This window comes from Dermacentor silvarum, chromosome 10 (assembly GCF_013339745.2).
Source record: "Dermacentor silvarum isolate Dsil-2018 chromosome 10, BIME_Dsil_1.4, whole genome shotgun sequence".
NCBI classification, from domain to species: Eukaryota; Metazoa; Arthropoda; class Arachnida; order Ixodida; family Ixodidae; genus Dermacentor; species Dermacentor silvarum.
Window position 1 is genome coordinate 158,096,065 of NC_051163.1, and position 6,000 is coordinate 158,102,064.

Here is a 6,000-nt window from a genome sequence, read left to right on the forward strand (position 1 = left end):
GTTGTAGTCTCGGTAGGCTGGCCGCTCCCGATCCGTCCATGTGGATGCGGGGGCCAAGTATTCGTGGAGTATCGACTTTCGGGATTGGTGTCCCGTTGAGGGTTACGGTGGGTCGGGCTGTTCGAGCTGGTGGCCTGCATCTCTTGCTTGCTTTCGTGAAGAGGTACTCAGACTTCTCGGGGGCGCAGTGGATGCCACAGTTTCGGAGATAGCTTTCGATGGCGTTTACCGGCTTCTTGGAAGGCTCTTTCATGCCTTCTTTGTTTCGCACTCTGGTCCAGAGCGTGATGTAAACAGCGTACATCGCGTCATTCCGATCTAGTAATGGTATCGAGGAGTTTGGATAGCTTGATCATAGCCAGCGTTGAACAGTAGCGGTGTAATGACCGACCCTAGCGGGGTGCCTCTGTTTGGAAGTTGGAAGCTTTCTTTTCGCTGCGGATGTTGCAGATCCCGATGGTGGCCGGTGTGGCTCAGTCAGAAAGGTTTCTGACTTACGCGTAGCTCCCAGTGCCGCAGCCGGTGCCTTCGAGGTTGTTGAGGATCACGTAGTGGCTGACGTCATCAAATGCTCCCTTGACGTCTGCTGTCAATATGCGTATTTGCTTCGACTGTTAAGGTGATCGAGGAGGCCTTCTTTCAAGCTGTAAGAGTATGTCCTGCGTTGAGAGGTGCTGCCTGAAGCCGAACATGGTGCCCGGTAGGTGGCCGTTATCTTCGAGGTACAGGATATTGCAATCGTGCACCAGATGTTTGAAGAGCTTTCCGGCACGAGGTGAGGCAGATCGGGCGTAGGTTATCCATGCTGAGAGGTCTGTTGGGCTTCGGGATCATGGTGATCTCCGATGCTTCCGTGCATGAGTACTTTCTCCTTTCTCCCAGCACTCGTTGTAGTACCGGTGGAGAGAAGCGGTGGCCTGCTGCAGTAGGTTGCGTAGATGTTTTTTTTTTGCGATGCCCTCTTTGCTGGGGCTGGTATTTCTAGTCGGCTTGGATAGGGCTACGTGGAGTTCGGGCAGTGTGAAGAATCGGTCGAGTTCTCGATTCGGTTTTTCGGCATATTCTTTGCTGCGAGTTGACGCGCGAGAAGGTGCGTCTCCGCAGAGTTCCTTTTGTATTTTGGAGAAGGTGTTCTCCTGATCCGCCGTGGTTGTGGGTAAGTATATGGAGATGTTGCTTCTGTTTCGCTTTGGTAAGTTCAGTGGCTAGAAGTGCGCGCAGGAGGTGCCAAGTCCTCCTGGTGCGCTGAGTCCCCTGTAGCTTATCACAGGAACGTGCCAGTTCTGCCTGGCGAGTTTGTCTGCACAATCTTGAGCCTGCTTGGTAAGGAGAGCGACGCGTGTCTTCAGCTTCCTGTTGAGCTTTTGTCGCTTCCATCTCTTGAGGAGGCCGCTTCTGGCTTCCTAGATGTGGATGAGATGCGCTATACCACTGGCGTATCGGTATCGAGTTGTATGATCTTGGTGTGGCGTTCTGCTGCACCTAGTAGATTTTTGAGCCACTCGTAAATGTCGGTTATAGTTTTTACGTAATCTAGGTTGTCCCTAAAGGATTTCTGTTCAGGTAGCCGTAAAATTCCGGTATTGGTCTGTTACGGGTGTGTGCTAATCTAATTGGAGCTATGGTGATCGCTACCTAGGGTTTCCGGAAGTCGACTCCACTCTGCCCAGGGGACGTCCGCCGTAAAGGTAAGATTAGGGTCTGCGTCCATGGAGACGCTGTTTCCAATTCTCGTGGTCTGGAGAGGATAATTCAGAAGGTGAGTCTGTGTTGCTGCACAGCATCGTGTACCCTAGCACCCTTCCTCGTGGTGGTATGATAGCCCCATGTCGTGTGCGAGGCGTTACTACTTGATGGCCATTCGTGGACTTCTTGAGCTTTCGTACAAAGTCATCGAAGTCCAGCAACTTGCACCGAGAGGGGCTATACACGCCGTAACCTCGATTAGGGTGTATTCTGTCTGGTCGTTCTCTACGTCGTGTTCTTACGCTGTGATAGTTTTTTTTTACCAGTATGGCAGTGAGCTGGGTTTGTGCATAAATGGTGTCCCCTTGCAGTCGGACATTTTGCGTGTTGGTTTCCTGTAGTGCTATGACGTCGGGGGGGGGGGGGTTTGATTCAGCTTGTCGAATTCTTGCAGGCTGGCGCGTCGAGGGTGGTACGATCGACAGTTTCATTGCCATATGCGTATAGTTTAATGTGGTGTTTGTCTTGTGATTAGGAGTCATCATCGTTGAGATTCGAAATCGCGTCGGCGATCGCGAGTGGGCGAGACGGAGCGAGAGTCGATGTAGCTGTTCGCCCGCGCCTTCTTCCGAGTCGTGTTCAGCGAAATGTCAATCTGTGTCTTGGTGACGTAGTGGTTCTTTACATGCGCGATAAAATTGTTGAGCTGTGGGCGTGATCCCATCAATCTTGGCGTTAGCGTGGCGATCTGTTTTTGAAGCTTGCGGCTGTTTTTTTTTTGTCTGCTGATCGGACGATTTTTTCCATCGTTGCGGGAATGTTCTTCATAGAGGCTTCATGAAATATCTGGCACCTTGCGTCTACTATCGCTTCAACGTCCGCCTTGCTCAGCGTCATTCCCGATTGGCTATTTATGCTTTTGAGCTCCTGGCATTGTTGATGCAGCTTGTGTGTGAGTTCTTGTTCTTGCATTTTTTGGAGCATTTGATCAGTGAGCTCTTGCTGTCTCTGTTGACTGCGGAGTAGTTTGTTTAATTTCGCTGTACTGACTTGGACCTGCTGCGCCTTGGTGAGCTGCCTGCACTGACACCGCTCGAGCAGGTCACCGAGGTGACCAACTCCAGAAACTCTTCACTGCTGAAGTCCAGCGCTTGTCTCTTTCTTGGAACCTGTTGAGGCGCTGTTGCCGTATATTGTAGGGTGGTGGGTTTGGCTTCAGTCTCTACTTGCACCCTGTACTTACATTTCATGCCCTTCTCCAAAGAGCTTGCAGGCGGGTTTGCAATCTTGGTTTTGTGGTCGCCCGGTTTACCGCATTGTAACACAAATCCGGGATTGGTCTCGGACAGACGTCTTGACGTTGTCCCGTGTTGCCACAGGTGCAGCAGTACTGCGCTGACTTAGGATATGGTCTGCAGTAGCAGGCAACACTCGGGGAGATGATGTAGTAGGGAACGTACGGTTCTTTGAAGAATACGACTGCCGCGGTCGACTGACGCATCATTGGAGCGTGAAGAACAATGTATCTTGCCGGTGCTCGAATTCGTGCCATGAGTTCTGCGGTGCTCGTTCCAGGTATGAGGCCTTGATGCCGCCTCTGGAGACGTCGTCCCCCCCCGGGGCTCGTGTGTTGCATTTGACGTTGTGATCAGTGCCTCCAAGCTGTATTCTGTTGATGCTGACCAGCATCTTGGCGTCTTTGGTGGCCGTGCTTGCCGATGATTAAATTTTTGATTCTCTGTACTTGCACGCGTAATTTGTCACTTGTTGACAAATGAAGTCTTGCTGCGATAGCCCACTCGCTCTCTCAGTGGTGTGCTTGACGGCGACGGTGCTCAATTGGCGAGGCCGAGACCTGCTTGAGGGCGGTAGATGGTCTTAAAGTCGTTAGTGGCAGGAGTGGCATCCTGTGGTCTGCGTTCTTGCTGTGAGGTGCTTGATTGACGGCTGCTCGTTGGTTGTTTTTTGCTGGCGTCTTTATATCGCGGTGTCCTTCTTGCCCTTTTATTTCTCGTGATCCAGGCGCTTTCCGCTTCGATTGTTCTGCCGCTTACTGCGTCATAATTCCAGATATCTTCACTGGTGTTTTCTTCCGTCCGGTCCATTTGCACTACATTTGCCTCATCTTCTTTCTGGTTCTTTGACATTTCCGCTTGCTGCAGCTGTCTCTCGGCTCGTCGTAGGGGCTGTTCGCCGCTGCGCGGCGAGCGCTCGTGAGCTCGTGCTCACGTGGTGCGCGCCATGACGGCGTTTCTTCCGATGGGATTGCGGGAGCTGCTTTGGCGTTAGGCTTAACTGGGCAGGTTTGCGGTCGTCTTAATATATTGAAAGTACGTGGACTTACCCGAAATTGGGTAAGCCGATTGTCTCGCCTAATCGGTTGCACCAGTGCAAAACTTGGCTTCGTTGCTGGTCTTGTTCCGGGGAGAGAAGCCCAAAAATCGGGAGCCCATGTGCAACACGTCTGTTATTCACTGTCCTCTGGCGGTGAGTATAAATACACAGTATAAAAAATTACATAAGATGCCTACCAAGGGCCCGACGCATTACAGCGCTGTCATTGCAGGAATTAAGTGTGAGTGCAAGGGATATTCGAACACAAATATAGTGCGGCTTATGCACTGGTACAGAGCTCCTATGAATAAGGTGACAAGGAAGATGTGGCATCCCGTCACCGTGAGGCACACCCAGTTTATTAAGGCAGCGGCAGCAGCCAGAAGACCAAAGACGAAGGTCAGCGCTCACCCACCACCTCCATCCTCCGCGAAAACACTCTAGCGTATTCTCATGCCGCTTCTTGTTTTCGTCGAAAAGCAGGCAGTTAATATAATAAAACACCTGCATAATAAAAAAAACACCGCATATCCACGAAGTGAATGATGATGAGTGGGCGAAGCACCGGGGGATCATTCGGGCAAACGCGGGAAGCGTTCTCCGGAAGCCGGAAGTGGAACCGGAAGCGGAAGGCGGAGCTTGGCGTACATATACTATATATATATATATATGCATATATAATACATACATAGCGGTCTCCATGCCAACCAGAGCTACGGACTACAAGGGACAAGGGCTCGGCCCTAAGGTGCTTCCCCCCTAAAAGGCGAACATATTTAGGCCAAGAGGGGCTCATACATGACATGCACTTTACCATGTTCCTTGCATGATTACAAACAGGCTTCTTGTAGCTGCGTGCCGATCTCCGTCTTGCCTTTTGGTACATTGCCTTTCACCGAACTTTTTCAATAAGAACAGGATAAAAATATATGGCCATGTGGCGTATTCTGTTGCGACGGCGATCCATTTGCTGCCAGAGTAAGACAGTGGTAAAGAGCCAAGCACGTCGATACCGACGCGGAAGAAACGCGCATACGTGATGTCCAGGGGTTAAAGAGGACCACTAGGGGAAATTGTGGGCTACTTTCGGCGTTGGCATTGCTCGCATGAAGCGACGTACTGGTGCACCGACTGATACATGCCGGACCAGTAAAATCGGTGGCTGCGAGCGGTCGTATGCTCGAGATACGCCGAGGTGGCCCGCCATGGGTACTTCATAAGTTTAGCAATGGACGGTCGGCCGCAGCTGTTCCGGAATAACTAGCAGGACCCCGGGGCCGTCAGGGAACATACTGCGACGGCACAGTATTCTGTCCCGAAGTAAAAACATATGGAGGTCGGCATTTGAAGGCGAATACTCCAGCCGTGCATTAAGTTGTTGCAGTTCGACATGACCCCTTTGTTCATCTCCAATATAAGTGAGGTTAGAGATCTGCATGACAAAGGCGCTGGATTGTGTCGCTAGTGTCGCTGGATTCACAGTCGGGTGGGTCCATCGGGTTACGGGTTAGACAGTCTGCATCCTGTTGTAATCAACGAGACTTGTAAATGACAGAATAAGAGTAGTCCTGCAGCCACAAAGCCCAGCGACCGAGGCGGCCAGTTGGATCTTTCAGGGATGAAAGCCGACATATTGCATGGTGGTCAGTGACAACAGAGAACTGTTGGCCGTAGAGGTAGGGTCAAAATATTGCGACGGCGCAGACAAGAGTGAGACATGCCCTCTCGGTGATGGAGTAGTTCTGCTCGGATCTCGAAAGAAGACGACTGGCGTAAGCTATCACTCGGTCGTGTCCATGCTGATGTTGTGCTAAAACAGCGCATACGCCATGACCGCTGGCATTGGTGCGGACCTCCGTAGGGGCGGAGTCATCAAAGTGAGCCAGAATAGGGGGTTTCGTAAGCAGGGTTATCAGCGTGGTAAAATCTGAAGCTTGTGAAGGATCCCAGGAGAAAAACGCGTCTTTCTTGAGGAGTTCG